Source organism: Palaemon carinicauda, chromosome 11 (assembly GCF_036898095.1).
Source record: "Palaemon carinicauda isolate YSFRI2023 chromosome 11, ASM3689809v2, whole genome shotgun sequence".
Lineage (NCBI taxonomy): Eukaryota > Metazoa > Arthropoda > Malacostraca > Decapoda > Palaemonidae > Palaemon > Palaemon carinicauda.
The window spans coordinates 65,365,811-65,384,791 of record NC_090735.1 but is presented as its reverse complement, the minus strand read 5'-3'; the positions used below and the strand labels follow the sequence as shown (position 1 = coordinate 65,384,791).

General features: G+C 40.3%; 1 pseudogene; it reads left to right on the top strand.

Annotated features, from left to right (window-relative positions):
• The window catches only part of LOC137649306 (uncharacterized), a 58,803-nt pseudogene extending 54,814 nt beyond the window's left edge, over positions 1 to 3,989 (top strand).
• Positions 3,990 to 18,981: the final 14,992 nt, after the last annotated feature.

Below are 18,981 nucleotides of genomic sequence, written 5' to 3'. Positions count from 1 at the left end.
TCGCAGAATGACAATATAGTAATCCCTTTAATAATGTTTAAAAATTAGAGCACTGTGCATTATTGATGACCTAGCTGAATAGATCGAAGATGGCGGACAAACAAAAAATCGAGTTGTAATGAATGGAGAAGCCTCAGAGTGGGCAGCTGTTACAAGCGGAGATCCATCCTTGACCCATTACTATTTCGGATTTATATTAAAAACATAGTTTTAGGATTAACTAGTAGAATAGCCAAATTTGATGACGACACTAAACAAGGCATAAACGCTGCGAACTCAAAAGACGCAGAAGCCATAATACAAGAGGATCTAATTAAGTTGAGAGAATGGTCCAGAAAAGGGCAAATGCCTTCCAAATGCAAAAAATGCAATGTTATGAACATAGATTATGCTAACCCACAAGCAGATTACTCACTACTGGGTAATGAAATAGAAACTGTGGACCAGGAGGAAGACCTTAGCATTATTATTAGCAAAGATTTGAAGTTCACCAAACAGAGCATAAAAGCTGAAAAGAAAGCCCAAAAACTAATAGGTTATATAAAGACAATTCAAATACAGAAATAAAGCCACTGTACTATAGTTGCCAACATTACTAGTAAGACCCAATCTAGAATACAGAGTTAAATTCTGGGCTCCAAATATTCAGAAGGATATAGATAGACTGGAAACAGTACAAGCTAGGACCATCAAACTAATTTCTACACTAAGGGAATTTGCATAGACGGAGAATGGAACGTTTGAACATATCTGATGTACAAGCTCGACGACTAAGGGGACAGCAAATGGACATTAAAAATTCTTAAAGGAATAAAAAATGTTGACTACAACAATCAATTCACGCTTAGCAAAAATCAGTCAAGAAATAACGAATACAAACTGGAATTAAAAGATACAAAAACCACTGAATATAGTAATTTCTTTACGAACAAAAGAGCAAATACATGGAACAGGCTTCCAGCGGATGTAGTAAATAGTATTAGGCTTAACGAGTTCAATAATAAGTTAGGGAAGATCATAAAAAACTCTAAACGTTTAAATTAAATCGCTCTACCTAGGAGCAAATGGATTCTCCACGGATGAACTGAAAAAAGCCTTTGAGACCTCCATAATCCTTGTAATTCCACTGTGTGAACGCTTAGTCACTTCAATTGCAAACCTTTGAGCCTGTAGCATGTTTGTTTTCAAACTCAGTTGTAGCTTAGCTGCTAGTAGTAGTAGTAGTAGTAGTAGTAGTAGTAGTAGTAGTAGTAGTAGTAGTAGTAGTAGTAATGCACTTGTTTGACTTCATGGTTAGTCTTTAGAACCTAATAACAACCTGTAATCTCATAGTGGTGGGATGATGATGTCGATGTCAAGTAATTCTGCGCTCAAACATTGCTATAGAGCGTGTTCATTATTTTGCACTTGTTATTTTCTTAACAATTTTTCTTATTAGAGCAAAATTTATCCCCTAGACATTAATATGGCTTGATTTAAAGTAAAAATATCCGGTTGGCAGCAGCAAGAGAACTGGAATTGCTTACGCTCTATGCATGAGTGAGTACAGAGGTTGAGCATTGCAACTCATTGGACGAATGCTAATATTGCTGGAAAGAATTGAATTGAATATAAAATTTAGGCCTTAAGACTTAACCCAAGTACTAGGGCATCAAAGGCCATTCAGCGCTATATGATGTAAATAATCAATCATACCCGTACAGTCATAAGATCTGGTTATCATTTTAACCTAAAAAAAACCAATCACGCCATTTTCATACAGTAACATCTAAATGTGAAATAAGAAGGGTATGAAGGGTTAAAAAAATAAGTTTATAAAATTAATTAAAGCCCGTGATACAAACCAATACTCTGTAAAAATATTGTAAAAATATTATCAAGTTCAGGGTATTACAGTCTTCCCCCAGTATACCTTTTAAAGGTTTGTCTTGGAGTGAATGTGTCATCTTCTAAAGATTGAAAACAGGTCAATCGTCTAAAATATGTTTAATATCTATTGTCAATTGACATTTTACCTAGGCAACCCGATATGCTATACGATAAGACTTTGGTTATTGACTGAAAAATCAACAAGTCGAGATGTGAGGTCTCCAAGTTAGTAGCCTACATGGTAGCAAGTCACTCCGGCCCCTCGTTATTCCGGCCCTAGTCACTCCGGCCCCTAGTTTTTCCAGCTCCGGTCACTCCGGCTTCCCTGGCAGCACGCACGTGTGTAAGTTAGCAATATATATTGTTGGGTTGTTTGAGAGTGTGTGTGTGTGTGTGTGTGTGTGTGTGTGTGTGTGTGTGTGTGTGTGTGTCCATATATGTAATTATACTTGCTTACAACTTTTATTGTACATTTGTTATGTCCACGGAGGCTAGAGCGCCATTCCCTGGCGGAATGAAGCCATAGATATGCAATAAACAATAAATAAAACACCTTATGTTATTTCCCAACATGACTCAAGGTCACAGTTCCCACTTCCCCTAACTCCCTCATTATCTTATCTCCCCTACTCTTATCACGTACGTCCTATAGTCTCTCTCTCTCTCTCTCTCTCTCTCTCTCTCTCTCTCTCTCTCTCTCTCTCTCTCTCTCTCTCTCTTGGTGAACAGAAGGGTGTTGCCTTAACGAAAGTCCCTTATGGTTGATTCTTTAGGTTTTTCATACAACAAAAAGGTATTAGGAAGGAAGAAAATTCAGCGTGATGGTAAGTGCACTTGGCGGTGCAGTGTTCAAAGTAAGGCGCTAACCTGCCCGGCTACTGTATACCAGGATGGTAATATTTTCCCGCGTGGGTCCCATCCTCATCTTCTTCAAGGTAAGACAGGAGCCGCTGTTACGGCAGCAGTCACTGCTGCTGCTAAGTCCCTCGCTAAAGAGAAAGCCAATATGTTCACATCTGCTACTACCCTAGTTGACCGTGCCATGATGCAGACAGGAGGAAGAGATAATGCTTGTGTAAATCCAGTCTATTTATCTCGTAATGTTAACCGCATAAGACAGAAAGATAGACCTGTTGAACATAATTCATTGGATTTTGAATTGGTAGTTGATCACATCCCGAATGAATTCCTCCAGAATTATATTATTCTGGATGATGCAAGACACTTAGTATTTGCCACTGCAGACCAACTTGCCTTGTTGAAGAAGGCAAGGACATGGTATTTAGATGCCACATTTCGTGTAGTACGGGCCCCGTTTCAACAGCTATTTGGAGTCCATGCCTTTGTTAAGGGAAGCGAAGGAAATGTAAAACAAGTCCCCATAGCTTTCATCCTTATGTCAAGAAAAAGAAAGAGGACTACAGAAAGGTATTGAATTCTATTTTAACAATAATTCAGGAGTGTAAAGTGGAAAAGATCGTGATGGACTTCGAAATGGCTTTGTGGTCAGTAGTCAGGACATTATTTCCAGTTGCAAAGTTGCAAAGCTGTGCATTTCATTCGAATCAGGCAGTCTGGAGAAAGATTCAGGCGTTAGGATTGACGGTTCCATACTTGAATCATCGTCCCACTCAAGATTACCTAAAACAGTTAATGGCTCCTCCTTTTCTCCCACATGAACATATTACATCAACATTTGATCACCTTGAATAACGTCTTCCTTCTGGCCCAATTAAAGATTTAACAACGTACATGAGAGAAACATGGATAAGTGGGTTTTGGTCACCAAGTGAGTGGACAGTGTATGGCCAGCGTATTCGCACGAATAATGATGGAGAAGGTTATCACAGACGTTTGAATGTCACAGACGTTTGAATGGTAGTGCAGGCTTTTCCCATATTCCTTTATATGTGCTGGTTCCCTTACTTTTCAAAGAAGCCAAAAATGTACTGGTTCAAGTGTGTCTGGTCAAGAACGGCAAACTTGCTCGTTGTCAGAGACGAAAATACCGATCTCTACAGGGACGAATATTTTCACTATGGAACAAATATGAACAACATGACCTTACCACTGACCAATTATTAAAAGCATGTTTAAGGCTAAGCGGACCCAGTGTTTAGTTTGTAATATGATCGTTTTTTTTTTTTTTTACTTAGATGCATACTTTTGTATACACAAATATTTTAGTATCAGTAGGCTGCCTGAATTTTTTTTTTTTTTTTTACTTAGACGCATACTTTTGTATACAGAAATATTTTAGTATCGGTAGGCTGCCTTTTTTTTTTTTACTCACACGCATACTTTTATATACAGAAATATTATAGTATTACTAGGCTGCCTGATTTATTTTTCTTTTTTACTTAGACACATACCTTTGTATACGATACCTTTGTATAGAGTTAATTTTTCATATTATTGTATTTTATGTAATGTTAATAGCAATGTATTGAAAAAGTAAAGAGAAGGCAAAACAAATCTGTTTCTATATTATCAGAGCTTTGAACTAGGAAGGCGAGTTGTTTACATCACGATAAAGCCAGTCAGCGCTCCATGTTGTGGTCAGGGTGTGGTGAGCCTTGTTTGGTTATTTCTGTTATTATATATTCTTTCTAGATTACATAGTATTATGTAGTTATTGTGTATGTGTATGACTATATTGCGTAATTATTTAATAAAAAGAGAGAGCCTGTTGTTATATATTCTCTCTAGATAACATAGTATTTCTGGGTCGACCTGTGGCGGCCGGTGAAAAGAGTCCTTCTAATATACCTTTTCTGATAAAACCTTCCAATTATACCAGAGAAAGATAAAAGCATGGAATGCTGAGGTTACAACCCTCGCGCGAGCACCTTTTGGGTGTCGTGTATAAAGCAAAGGCGCGTGAAATCCACTATTCACAGGTTGTCTTCCATTTAGTTAATTCCTTCGTCAAAGGGATGGGCCGATACAAAGGCCCTAGCCAACCCACCAGCGCCACACCACCCACGCCCCGACGCGAGCGCCATCTGAACTACATCCTTCTTTTTGGACTTCGACATTGTGAAAATTTTTTGTGGTGCTCTCGGCTTTTTTTCACACTCGTGGATTTATTTCGTCATGTCCGAAGCTCCATCTTCACACATTCCAATGTCAAGTACCATAGTTTGTTTTGACAGCTTTTTATAGTACCGGGCTTTTGTTTTATATCCAGTATAGTCTGTTTTATCATTCCCATCTGGCCCTTCACGGCGGCCATTGTTTGTTCACTTGTCTTGGGAATTCATCTTTGTCTGCCCGTTTAGTACTCTGTCACTTAGGTTCTTGGTTAAGTCCCTGGCCTTATGCCTTTGGAACCGTTATTTTTTTTTTTTCGTTATTATGCTCATGGTACTTTTTGCTAGCAAGTCCAGCCTACGAACAAGATAGCGTTCTAGCTTTGTTATTGTTTAGTACCCGCCCCACCGGGGGGTTCGTTACTCGACTTTTCTATTTATTTTAGGTTTTAGCAGATGCTATTCTTCGTTCGTAGTCTTATCTGGATGTACAGTTTTATTTTATACGTTTATAATAGTGTTGTGTGATTATTAGTCCTGATTTTGTGTCCAAGAGAGCGAGAGCTTGGGGTTCCCGTTTTCTGTTCGCAGTCACGAGTTACCCCTTTCTCTCGTTTTCTTTCTTAGCTCCGGTGGGTGAGCGGATTTCCCGTTTTCCGTTTTGTGCGTTCAACGGGTTCTCCCTCCCTCACCTCTCCCCCTACGGCTGTATGATAACTTACGAGTTATTTATTTTTGGTTACTTTTCAATAGTTAGCGTTATTTTTAGGTCCGAGTTTCGTCCTCTCCCCGTTACGGCTTGGGAGTAGTTATGAACGTTTTTCCACTCCGCCTTGAGTTCTACTCCGCCATGAGGGATTCTCAATGACTTTCGTTCTATTGTTATATTTATATATTATTTACTACATGGGACGGGCTTCATATTGTTTAGATACGACCCTCCGGTGGCCCTTACTGCGGTCTCAGGCCACGGCCATATCCACAATAGCCATTGTTATTACAATTGTGTTATTATTCACAATATAATTATTCAGGACCTTTCTTCTGCCTCCGGCTTCACCGGAGATCGTAAATACGCTTTACTATGATCTAAGCCTTAGCCTTTAGCTGCGGCTTGGCTTTTATATCTCTCACAATTGAATTATTAGCCACAATTGAATTATTCAGGACATCTCATTACCCTCCAGCTTCACCGGAGGTCGCCCATACACTTCACACTTATATTTGCCTTGCCTTTAGCTAAGGCTGGTGTTTATATTTATTTTAAGGGCATGTCACTGCTTCCCCGACCCTCGGAGGTCGGCAGATTGCTTTAAGTTATTTATTCTTCTGTCATTAACAGACATTAGGTAAATTACAATTATACAAACAATTGAATATTAAAGTGCCAACAATGGTATGGGGCTGTATCACCTTAAAAGTGATATTCAGATATTAGTTAAATGCAATATTGGAGCTTAGGGAATTCAGTGAGTGCCGGAGCTCTATAATAATAGGGTTTTTTAACCCCTTATCAGAGTTTCAAGGAACACCAGACTCATGTCTCCTTTCTTTTACAGAAGGTCCGTTGTACTGCCGAAGGATGCCCTGCCTCGTTCAACGACCCCGTTGGGCATGACCTCTGTCGGTCTCATGCGCACTGCTCCATCCCCTTTATCCGGGAACCGGGCCAGGCCCAATACATGGTCTGGTTGCCGGATTTGTGCTCGCTCTGTTACGAGCTGTCGTCAATTCTACTGAACGATGATGTAAGTGGGTTTTCCTTTTGTTCCTTATTTCTCGTTGGCAGACACTAATTTAGCCATGAATATGATATACACAGTATATCTTGGACAGCAAACCCCTTCCTGCATCACTAATCACTGCAAATCTTACAGGCCAATGATGTCTCTCTTCGTTCAGCAAGGGCTACTCTTCGTCCGTGGGTGTCGGGCTTCGGCAGGAATGCCCCGTCTGGCGCACCCTATCTCCTCGATGGAGACATGGCCTCCCGTCTCTTCCCAGGCTCGACTACGGCTGCAGTCTCCCCTGACCTTGCTGCCCCCTTAATTGAAGAAGTCAAGGCCACCATTTCCGCGGAGGACGAACCCCTCGTACCACTGGACGTGGCAGATCTGGATATAGACGTAGAACCAAGGGACGAGCAGGTAAGTGGTGCCGAGTTGGTGGAAACCCTTTTCTCTCCTACTCCCTCTTCTACCTCCTCCTTTCTAGGTTTTGATAACTCTAAGGCTTCTCCTCGGGATCCCTCTGCCTCCGTACGACCTAAGGTGAAGCCACTTTGTACTTATAAGACTTCAGCTTTGCCAGTATCAACGTCACCGGTCCCCGGACCCTCGACAGCTCCTGATATTCATATTGCTCCTCGTAAAACCACGACTCCTAAGAAGTCTAAGTCTACCAAATCCAAGACAAAACCAACGGGTGGCTTTCAGGTACCCTGGGGCGATCTCGTCCCCATCGAACTGGTCAGAGATTTGGTCAGAGAACAAATTCAACATCACTCTGGGGCGATGACAGAGATTAAGGATATGATGGCTACTCTGATCCGCGCCAGAACTCAGCTTCCTCCCCCTTCTGCCCCAGACGCATCGAAGCTACCGCCCTTCGATAAAAACAATCCTTGGCGGTTTGCCTTGCATGCCCCATTCTTAGATGGTTCCCTAACTCTGGAGGGCATAGGCATCCGCCCTCTAGAGGACCTGGAGTTCTACCCCCCGGGCCTAGAATTTCCGTTCAATGGTTTCGTACGTTTAAAGGAACATGCATTGGTCCGTATGGACAAGGTACTGAAGGAAACGGTGATATTTCCAAAAGAGCAGGCCCAGGCTATCTGGGCCAGAACACTATCAGAGTGGGGGTGTATTAACTCCAAGCTCACCCCACACAAAGGTGCCTACACTATTTTTACGACAGCGGCCTCCATCTCTTTGCCGCTCATAGACAAAGTCACAGAGCTGACTATACAGGCCATCAAGGAAGGCTCTTCCATGCCGGCTCTCAAAGAGACGGACCCCACCTCTTTACTTATTCCGGGTACCTCTGCAACCTGGGATGCCGCGGCTTCTACCTTCACAGTGGGGAAGCTAGACCCGGACTGTGCCTCTACTCTTTTCTCTGAGAAGCTTCCCAGATTAATAGAGAGTCTTCTCAAAACTGAGTTCGAGACCCGTACTAGACTAGCTAGGTCCCTCCAATCCATCACCTCCATGGAGTCCCTAGCATCTCTTTACCCAGAGGAAACGCTGTTCAGAGTCGCCACAAAGAACCAGCTGCTGTCCTACCAAATAGACCTCCATGACTTCTGGTCAGCTTGAGTTAGTTGCAGGAAGTTCGTTCTGTCTGAGGCCTCCATCAGACATGAACCGAACAGGCTGATAACCTCCTCCTGCTGGGGTAAGACCCTCTTCCCTCAGACCGAGGTGGATAAGGTTCTTCAGGACGCGGCGAGGGCAAACCAAAATTTGCAGGTAAGGTGGGGTCTCTCAGCCAAAAAGAGGTTCGAACCCCAGAGACACATGTTCTTCAAGAAGAAGCAGAGGTTTAGTCCTTACAAAACTGCCCGGGGTACCTCGTCCCCACAGTCTTCCTCTGCCTCGACTTCTCAACAACAGGCAGGTAGTCTACCTCGCTGCTCCCCCTGGTACACAGCCCAACCCCTCTTGGATGTCCTCTCCTGCATACAACCCTGCCTACGAATCCTCCGGTTACTTTCGTGGATACCAGAGAGGGAGTTTCAGAGGTAGAGGACAGTTCCGCCAACGCGGCGGACCTAGAGCAAGGGGTGCCCGTGGAGGGAGGGGCCCTAAGTTCACTCCCTCCCAATGATGTGATGCCGGTAGGAGGGAGACTTTATCACTTCCGAGACCATTGGACCTTCAGTCCATGGGCTCACAGCATAATATCAAGGGGCTTGGGTTGGAAATGGTCACAGGGATCCCCTCCTCCACCAGTGACCTTCTTCCAGAGACCCACTCCCATCCTGGAAGAGTACACCGCGGAGTTACTCAAGAAGAAAGCAATCAAACGGGTTCGATCCCTGAAATTCCAAGGCCGCCTGTTTACAGTCCCGAAGAAAGACTCGTCAGCGTTGAGGGTAGTTCTGGACTTGTCGAAGCTCAACTCTTACATCCTTTGCGACAAGTTCCGTATGCTGACTATCTCTCAGGTACGGACCTTACTTCCCCGTGGGGCCGTCACCGCCTCTATCGATCTTGACGACGCCTATTATCATGTCCAAGTAGCTCGAAACTTCTCTCCTTACCTAGGCTTCTGTCTCGGCAAGAGAGCCTTTGCATTCAAAGTCATGCCCTTCGGTCTCAGCGTTGCCCCCAGGATATTCACGAAACTGGGGGAGACGGTGCTCGAGCAACTCAGACACCAAGGGATACAGATCATCGCCTATCTGGACGATTGGCTCATTTGGGCCCAGTCGCACCAGGAATGCAACAGAGCTACGTCAAAGGTACTCCATTTTCTCGCCAAACTGGGCTTCCAAGTCAACCTCCGGAAGTCCCGCCTACAACCATCAAGCCACTTCAATGGTTAGGCATCCGTTGGGACCTTTCAAAGCACAGACTCTCCCTTCCTCCCAAGAAGGTAAGGGAGATAGCTTCCAAGGTCAGGAACTTTCTCAAACACTGACAGGTGTCCAGAAGAGCTTTAGAACGAATCCTCGGCCTTCTCCAATTTGCCTCACTGACCGATCTCCTATTAAAAGCCAAACTCAAAGACATCAATCGAGTTTGGAGAAAGAGAGCGACAATACCTTTAAGAGACAAGACCTCGAAGATCCCCTCTGTCTTGAAAATGAGACTACAACCATGGTCCGAACGGAGGAACCTCTCCAAATCGGTTCCTCTACAGTTCCCCTCTCCACAAGTGACAATTCATACCGACGCGTCTCTGAGTGGATGGGGGGTTACTCCCAACATCAGATGTTTCAGTGCTCTTGGTCACCCGCCATGAGGCAGTTCCATATCAATGTTCTCGAAGCCATGGCGGTGTTCTTGACCCTGAAGAGAATCTCTCCTCCGAGGTCGACCCACATCAGAGTAGTCTCAGACAGCACGGCCGTAGTCCACAGCCTCAACATAGGGGGATCCAAATCACCCAACCTGAATCAGATCCTGGTCACTATCTTCGCCTTGGCAGCCGACAAAGACTGGTTCCTGTCAGCAACTCACCTACCAGGAGTCCAGAATGTGATAGCAGACTCATTATCCAGGACGAGCCCACTGGAATCGGAGTGGTCCCTGGACATGCACTTCTTCCGGTGGATACTCAGGCTGGTTCCAGGTCTCCAGGTAGATCTATTCGCGACCCGACTCAATCACAAACTCCCATGTTATGTGACACCGAACCTGGACCCTCAGGCTTATGCCATGGACGCATTAACCCTGGATTAGAACCATTGGCAGAAGATCTACTTATTCCCTCCAGTGAATCTTCTACTGAAAGTCTTGCACAAACTCCGCTCCTTCAACGGGGCAGTGGCTTTAGTGGCACCTCACTGGCCAAAGAGCAGTTGGTTTCCTCTCCTCCTCGAGTTGAAACTCCGTCCCTTCCGGATCCCATTCCCCAAACTGACCCAAGTGGTCCAAACTCGGACTGTGTCAGATTCCTCAAGGATAGCCAAAACCCTAACTTTGTGGATTTCATGAAGTTTGCGGCTCGTAGGGATGCAAACATCGACCCAGATAATGTCCTCTTTATAGAATTAGACAAAAGGGACTCTACAATTCGCCAATATGATTCGGCAGTTAAGAAACTAGCAGATTTCTTAAAGAATTCAGACCATTCGGTTATGACTCCTAATTTAGCCATCTCCTTCTTTAGGTCCATATTTGACAAAGGCCTAGCAGCTAGCACTATAACCTCCATTAAGTCAGCTCTGAGGAAAGTCTTCCTGGTTGGGTTTAACATTAACCTGGCGGAGTCTTATTTCTCGTCTATTCCAAAAGCATGTGCTAGGCTTCGACCTTTGGTTCGTCCACAAAAGGTCTCTTGGTCTCTAAATGATGTCCTCAAACTGGCCTCCGACACGGACAACGAATCCTGCTCCTATATCACTCTTCTTAGGAAGACTTTATTTCTAACAGCTTTGGCCTCGGGTTCTAGAATCTCAGAACTAGCAGCTCTCTCACGAAACTCAGAAAACATGGATTTCCTCCCTTCAGGTGAAGTACTTCTTTCTCCAGACAGGGCGTTCCTAGCTAAAAACGAAGACCCCCAAAATAGGTGGTCCCCTTGGAAGATTATTCCTCTTCTCCAAGATACTTCTCTATGTCCAGTCACCACTCTCAGGGCCTTTTTAGCCAGGACTGCTACCCGATCGTCTGGCCCCTTGTTTATCAGAGAACAAGGAGGCACCATTTCCATACGTGGTATTAGGCAACAGATCCTATACTTCATTAAACAAGCCAATCCGGGATCATTTCCCCATGCTCATGATATCCGGTCAGTAGCTACCTTCATCAATTATTTCCAGAATATGGACTTTGATGACCTTAAAAAGTACACGGGTTGGAAATCTCCTATGGTCTTCAAACGCCACTATCTTAAGAACTTACAGGCTCTTAAATACCCAACGGTTGCAGCTGGGAGCCTTATCTCTCCCCAGTGATCTTTTGTTCTTCCTTTCATCCATCTCTTTTCTTCTCCCTCCTACCCGCCACTCGCACCACGACACCGCTTCCTTGGTGGTTCGTTAGCCCTAAGTTTATTACATATTAGGTTAATATGATTGTAACTATTATTGTTTACCGTAATTATAGGGTTGGGATATTCTTAGCCAAGTCAGTTTTGTTGCATGTTTACTCTGATACTCGGAGGCTTCCCTGTTATCATGTTTGTTTAACCTTACTCTCACTATGCCCTGTGGCTAGTTTATGTTTTATGCTTACTTACCTTAATTATATATGATTTTCTTTACATGGTGTTGTTTCTCTCCCCTCATTAAATTAGTAGTTATTGTTGGGCTTGGAAGGCATTCTCTGGTACATTTTCACCGGCCGCCACAGGTCGACCCAGAAAAGGGATTTTGACGAAGGAAAAATCTATTTCTGGGGAGAGACCTGTGGCGCCCGGTGAAACCCTTCCCCTTTATTTTACACGATCCCACCCTTTCCTTTTCAAGCCATCATGGCCAATACAGAAGGATGTTGTTCAGATGGCGCTCGCATCGGGGCGTGGGTGGTGTGGCGCTGGTGGGTTGGCTAGGGCCTTTGTATCGGCCCATCCCTTTGACTAAGGAATTAACTAAATGGAAGACAACCTGTGAATAGTGGATTTCACGCGCCTTTGCTTTATACACGACACCCAAAAGGTGCTCGCGCGAGGGTTGTAACCTCAGCATTCCATGCTTTTATCTTTCTCTGGTATAATTGGAAGGTTTTATCAGAAAAGGTATATTAGAAGGACTCTTTTCACCGGGCGCCACAGGTCTCTCCCCAGAAATAGATTTTTCCTTCGTCAAAATCCCTTATTTAGTGGGGCCGGAGTGACTAGGGTGGTAGGCCAGAGTGACTAGGGTTGGGAGCCGCAGTGACTGAGGGCCGGTGTAACTAGGGGCCGGAGTGACTGTAAACCGCCTACATAACTATTAAATTGCATTAGGTCTAAATGTATTTCCTAAATATTTCTTCGAGGCATTTTACACGTTCTATCTTTGATATTTTTCAGCCTATATTTCCTCCTGATTTCAGATTCAATACCACCTCTTAGAAACACATCAAGAACTACTTCCAATAAAGGAGACTAATGCTACATTCTATTTACCAGAGTTTTTAATGTCCTTTTTCAAGCCTCAAAATTATGTCTAATACCTAAGTTTTGGACATACTGTCTGCAGGCACCTGAAGGAACTTTTTTCTTAAAACTATTAATATTTTCATACTTCTTAGTTTTTTAATCTTTTGAGATATTGATACCTTTTGATTTTTAAAAACATTCGACCGTCGAAAGCAAGACTCTTATTTTACCTAATTCCCCGTTAATGGTTTTGCAACTCTCTTTAAATCTCCTTTGAATATTCCACGAAACAGCTCCTGACTAACTGCTTTCCATGATTTAGCATCAGCTCCATTTCTTGCCTGGCAGATACGGTATCTATCAATGAAAAGACGGAATTAACTAAAGTATCCTGGAGAGATGACATGAAAGGGCTCGTTAAATAAAGAGAACTATCCCTTTATTCAGAAGTAAGCAGCTGAATGGAACTCGGTCATCCTTCAATCCCATGGTCTACTGAAAGGCAACTATTTTATTTCAGAAAATGACCACTAAAGCATCTTCCATTAAGGTGGTCTTGTCATCATCTCGACACGTGGCAGCAATACCTATGATGTAATGTTAACCATCCATTCACTTTTCAGCAGGATGTAGATAGAACCAAATTGATCCCTTTTGTAAAGCCCAGACTATTTTATCATTAACATAAAAAGCAACGAGTCACAGCGATTTATGTCCAGTTACAATAATTTCTGAATTCTAGTATTCTCTTCATTGGATATTTTCTCTGATCCCATATCAGACCCCTGAACTAATAATAAAAACTGTGTGTTGCATATTTCTAACTCGTCCAAGATATTCCCTCCAATCTCCCCATATTGAGGCAATCAACATCTTCAAGAAATCGGAAAATGGGGTAGAAGATGAAAGGGCAAACCTCACCTTATAGTCAGTCTTCTATGTCATTTCCATCAATATTTCTTTATAATCCATTTTTGGAGGTTCTGTTCGCCAATTATTTGCCCTGAAATTTACGATCTTTCCTTTCTTGTCCACTGGTATTCCTGAGAAATTCTAAAAAATCAATTTCAGATATAACAACAACATATAATAATAATAATAATAATAATAATAATAATAATAATAATAAAAATTTCAACATTATTCCCGAAGATATTCAAACTTTATACATTTTTTTCTTCTGTTAAACGGAGTCTGCAACACTATTACTGCTATTGTTCTCGTGTCTGGTCTTTAGCTGCTAATTCTTATCTTAATTTGTTTGATAGGAACTTACGTTGTATTAAATTCCTTATTCTTGATCTAGATATTAATCTCTGGCACCATCGTTAAATTAGTTCCTTATGCATGCTGCATGAGATTTTTCATTATTCTGATCATCCTTTACATTCAGATCTTCCCGGAGAGTTCCATCCTGTTCGTAATACTAGGTATGCAGTTACTTCCAATAGTCAGGTCCTCTCCATTATGAGGCTCAATACTACACAGTAGTCTAGAAGTTTTATTCCAGCTGTGACCAAGTTGTGGATTCATCTTCATAATCGAACAGTTGAATCGATATAACTTCAAACGTCCAAAATGCAGCAAATCTTTTTTATGTTAAACAGGCTGACATAAGTCTTTTTATAGTTTATTTATAAATACCGGTTTTGATGTTGTTACTGATTTTTAGAATATCTTATTTCAATTGTTCATTATTTCTCAGATCTTTTCTTTATTTCCTTTATTTCCTTTCCTCACAGGGCTATTTTTCCCTGTTGGAGCCGTTGGGCTTATAGCATCTTGCTTTTCAAACTAAGGTTGTAGCTTAGCTAGTAGTAGTAGTAGTAGTAGTAGTCGGTACCGATTTCAGTGGCTATTTTCTCGATTTTTTTTTTTATATAAGCATTATACCTGACACTAGACTGCTTTACAAAGCAACCAGAATAATAATAATAATAATAATAATAATAATAATAATAATAATAATAATAATAATAATAATAAGTACCTACAGCATGTGTCCCAGACCTATCTCTCCACTCCTAATAACAGCTAACCACCACCGCGCCCCTTTGAAACTTCATCCTTCATTATTATTATTATTATTATTATTATTATTATTATTATTATTATTATTATTACTTGCTAAGCTACAACCCTAGAAAGAAAAGCAGGATACTATAAGCCCAAGGGCTCCAACAGTAGAAATAGGTTAGTAAGGAAAGGAAATAAGGAAATAAACTACGAGACAAATAATGAACAATATAAAATATATTAATAACAGTAACAACATTAAAATATATCTTCCATTTATAGACTACAAAAACTCGAATAAAACAGACGAAGAGAAATAAGATAGAAAAGTGTGCCCGAGTTTACCCTCAAGCAAGAGAACTCTACCCCAAGACAGTGGAAGACAATGGTACAGAGGCTATGGCACTATCAAAGACTTGAGAACATAAGTTTGTTTTTGGAGTGTCCTTCTCCTAGAAAAGCTGCTTACCATAGCTAAGAGTCTCATCTACCCTTACTAAGAGGAAAGTAGCCACTGAACAATTATAGTGCAGTAATGAACATCTAGAGTGAAGAAGAATTGTTTGGTAATCTAAATGTTGTCAAGTGAATGAGAACAGAGGAGAATGTGGAACAGGCCAGACTATTCAGCGTATGTGTAGGCAAAGAAAAAGTGAGCCGTAACCAGATAAATGGATCCAATGAAGTGCTCTCTGACCAGTCAAAGGACCCGGTAACTCTCTAGCGGTAGTATCTCAACGGGTGGTTGGTGCCCAAGCCAACCTACTACCTATAAAACCCGCAACAAAACTTCATCTGACAGCAATAATAAAATGCATATTCGTCAAGGAAGATAGCACAATGCAAAACAGAATGACAATCTATATAAAAAATTATTCTCTCTCTCTCTCTCTCTCTCTCTCTCTCTCTCTCTCTCTCTCTCTCTCTCTCTCTCTCTCTCTCTCTCTCTCTCTCTCTCTCTCTCTAATTTTACAAATACACTTAATCAGGAGTCTTGTAGTACTTGTACGACCCCGGCCCTTCCATTTGGCAGATTAGTAATCCCACGCGGAGGAATCTTGCAAAGTTAAGCTCTAAAGCACTGTATATTGAATTGACAATTCACAGAGTTGCAATATTAATACTGGTGACGTTGCATTTTTACCACAAATGGTCAAGAAAGATCAAGAGATTTCAAATTCTGCAATAAAAATGTCATGACACTGATACTGGAAGGGATAATAACTACTTTTAATGGTTGTGAAAATTACCTGACGAGTGTAACACAGCCTATTTCAACAATCCATAAACGAATCATATCACTACTCTTTATCTCCCAGCCTTTTTACTTGGCGCATCAACGTGCCTTTGTGATCAGTAAATCAAAGACTAATAATCAATAGTAGTAGTAGTAGTAGTAGTAGTAGTAGTAGTAAGAACCCAACGCAAATGACGTTATTATATCAGTAATATCACTGGCGCCGACGAGTCAGTCTGACCCAGCTCTACATTTCTGAAAGACTAAACAAAGCTATTATCACTGCAGGGGAAAAAGTGATTTGCGCTGTCGCCTAACCGTAAAACGTCAGGAACCTCAGAGAAGGGGAAGGGGATGATGATGAGGAATAGAAGAGATGATGATAAGAGAAAGAGAAAAAAAAAGTAAGAAATTGAAGGACCTAAGAAGCTACAATTAGCATTAGTATTCGTCCAAAGCTGCCTTTTTAATAAGATTCATATTTGTGTATACTATAATCTCTTAATTATTCAATTTTCTAGAAGCAGAATACTTAAGAAAGCATATTTGCATATTTCTTTTGAATTAAAATACCTGTAATTCAAGCAGAAATCCTTTAACATAAAAGCGACATTTTCTTTGGTGCATTAGCTACTCCATCAACGGTTTTATTTCACTTTATTATTAATCTGGATATATTGTTCTATCATAAGTATCATCAGATGTATATTTTTTTTTTCTATTTGATAAAGTTAGAGGAAACACAAGTAAAAGAGTAACTATTAATACAATATTGTTTTTTTATATAAGTTCGGATGAACCTGCACATCTTCTCCAACAAGGGAAATCTACAGGGAAATCAAAGGCTAAGGGTCGGGGGAGAGAGAAAGCTTCCAGCGTCCAATAGCAACGTTTTGTGAAGTTTTGCTTATTTTTTTAGAGAGAGAGAGAGAGAGAGAGAGAGAGAGAGAGAGAGAGAGAGAGAGAGAGAGAGATTAACCCTTTCATAAATACGGTAAATATGCTTCTATCTATGAACAGAGCACGGGAACTCTTTTGAGGAGAACTTAATCAACGTTTCTTAATTAACTCTCAAACTCTATCTAATAATTAACTATATCAAAACTTAAATAGATGATAAACCAGCTACGTTAAATTACATTAGTCTCTTATAGTGTTTCTATGTGCTTTCTATTAGTCTTTGCTACTGGAAAATCGTACATAAATCGTTTAGTAAGATGTATCAATTACTTCATTTCCCTGCTTTTACTGGCTTCAGTACCTTAAACAACTAAATAGAATACATAATATATTCCATCTTTTGCGGAGAGACTTCTGGCGTCTTTCCTTTTCAACCGATTATGGCTTTCCTTTTAAGATCTTTCACCGAATCTTTTTATATATGAATAATTGTTCATTTATATCATCATCATCATCATCCGCCGTTACTAGTCAACTGCAGAACAAAGACTTCATATATATATATATATATATATATATATATATATATATATATATATATATACATATATATATATATATATATATATATATATATATATATATATACATATATATATATATATCTATGTGTGTGTGTGTGCGTATACTGTGTAGGTCGTTTTTCTGTCAAAATGAGACAACATAAGGCCAGTGTCAGCTATTTCTATCTTTGAACTGGTAAACACAAAAAACCAAGTCGTCCCGCCTATCTATACATTTACTTTCAAAAGAATTCTTAAATTCAAACCAACCTCATCCATTTATACGTCATTCAGATCTGCCATCGTTTATTCAGTTGTTTCACACACTGTCAAAAAAATCTGGCTTCTTAACGGCCAATAATATATTCCAGTGCGAATCTTTCCTTATTTACTATTCCATCCTCCACTGAATTCCCTTCAGTATAATTTTGATTTCATGTTTCCTTCCCCTCTAATTTCCCTACGGTAAAACTTAATTTTTAATATCCCCTCTGTACAAATTAGGTATCCTATTCCCTTCCCCACCCCCACCCCCCTGAATCACTTCACTACAACTTAGAATTTATATCCCCTACCCCACTTAACTCCCATTAGTAAATGTTAGTTTTTTAATGACCTCCCAACTGAATTATTTTCAGCAACCCTTACATTTTATGCCCCTTCCCCAACTGAATTCCCTTCTGTACAATTTGATTTCATATACCATCTACTGAATCACCATTAGTGCAATTTATGATTTCACTTCCCTTTTTTCCTTATTTTACTTCTCTCTCGATCTTTTTCTCGCTCTACTGCAAGGGTCTGATGAGGACCAAAACAAAACTGTTTCGGAGCTTTCTAAAACCGCAAAATATAAATCAATATTAGTTGAACTAGCATAAATATTATGTTTCTCAAATTGTATTCTGGCCAATCCCTCGCTATTATTTACCAATTTTAGTTTTCGTAGCAAGACTCTAAGGGTGAACCAACCTTGCATGAAAACAAAACACCATAGAATATATATCCAGTGACAGACAAGTGATATGCATTCACAGCTAGGAACACAAAATTAAAAAAAGAAAAAGACATGTTTTCTGGAGAGGTTTGGGTAGTGTGTATGTCGTAATAAAGGATGCTTCCGTTCTTCATCTTCATGGATATAGATAATGAGGTCTCCTGGACCCTATAAAGTCTTGATGTGCGTTCTTCATCCGTATTAAGACAGACAAAGATGTCTTGTTTTTAAGAGGAGCTACAATAATGCTGTTTGGAGAGGAGGCCAGAAACAAAGGTAGGAAAATGCAAGTAAATTCATGCTTTGCTCGAAATGAACATCTATAAACTTTATGCATTTCTATAAATATATATATATATATATATATATATATATATATATATATATATATATATATATATATATACACTGTATGTGTGTATATATATATATATATATATATATATATATATATATATATATATATACATATACACACACATTATATATATATATATATTATATATATATATATATATATATAATATATATATATTATATATATATATAATATATATATATTATATATATATATATATATATATATATATATATATATATATATATATATACACG